General features: G+C 39.4%; 1 protein-coding gene across 1 annotated transcript in view; it reads right to left on the bottom strand.

The window, feature by feature from the left end:
* Positions 1-571: 571 nt before the first annotated feature.
* LOC137967969 (tax1-binding protein 1 homolog B-like) overlaps positions 572-909 on the bottom strand; it is a 9,222-nt gene continuing 8,884 nt past the window's right edge. The window contains exon 3 of the mRNA XM_068814580.1: positions 572-909. This exon is cut by the window's right edge and continues 2,656 nt beyond it. The gene's annotated coding sequence lies outside the window, so the exon portion shown is untranslated.

A 909-nucleotide genomic window follows, 5' to 3' on the forward strand; every position in this document is an offset into this window, starting at 1 on the left:
GGGCAATTTCGGGCTATTTTGTAGTTTTTACCCGAAATTGCCTCGCACCCACGTTAGAATACATTGTAATGCAAGGAAAACTAACCGTGAAAAGGGCTATTCGAAGGATACAATCTGTATCCTTCCGACCGGTTTCGGGAAGTCGTTAAGTTACCAAATGTTGTCGTACTTATTTGACTACTTTCATTCCAAATAAAATGAAACCGTTTTTCAACAGCTAATCAAAGGTGGCCTTTCTGGAATTTGACCAGTCTCTCTTTCCCGACCGCTGGGTAAGGGAACGATGAATCTGGGAACAAGATTGCGACTCCTCTGCGCTGGGAAGAGTGAGAGAATCATGAAGGTGAATATGTCGAGCTCTCACGACTAGTTGAAAAACAATACACAAAGAAATAAAACAATGGAAACTCGACTCAAATGCAGACAATAGGATTTGGAGAAGGGGAGGGGACCAACCAGCAGGAATATTTGAGTTTTCAAAAAACCAGGCAATTGCATTCCAAGCTTTCCACGCCAGAAAAGTAGGAAAAAAAGGAAGCCCGACTATTACACGACAAACACGCTTTCCTGATAGAATGTTTAAACCACTCTTTATTGTAATCTGTTTTAATGATCGGCCCTTTAATTCATTTCGGTTTTACAGCAAAACAACAAAAAAAGAGGGAACGATGAATAAAAGGATGAATAAAACGATGAATAAAAACGATGAATAAAACGAAAAAAAGGACGCCGACTATTACACGACAAACACGCTTTCCTGATAGAATGTTTTAACCACTCTTTATTGTAATCTGTTTTAATGATCGGCCCTTTAATTAATTTCGGTTTTACAGCAAAACAACCGGTTATCTACAAGAATTGGATAATAGCACACGCTACGAAAGGTCATTTTCGAATGCCGTTCCGTCT

Source organism: Montipora foliosa, chromosome 8 (genome assembly GCF_036669935.1).
Source record: "Montipora foliosa isolate CH-2021 chromosome 8, ASM3666993v2, whole genome shotgun sequence".
Taxonomy (NCBI): domain Eukaryota; kingdom Metazoa; phylum Cnidaria; class Anthozoa; order Scleractinia; family Acroporidae; genus Montipora; species Montipora foliosa.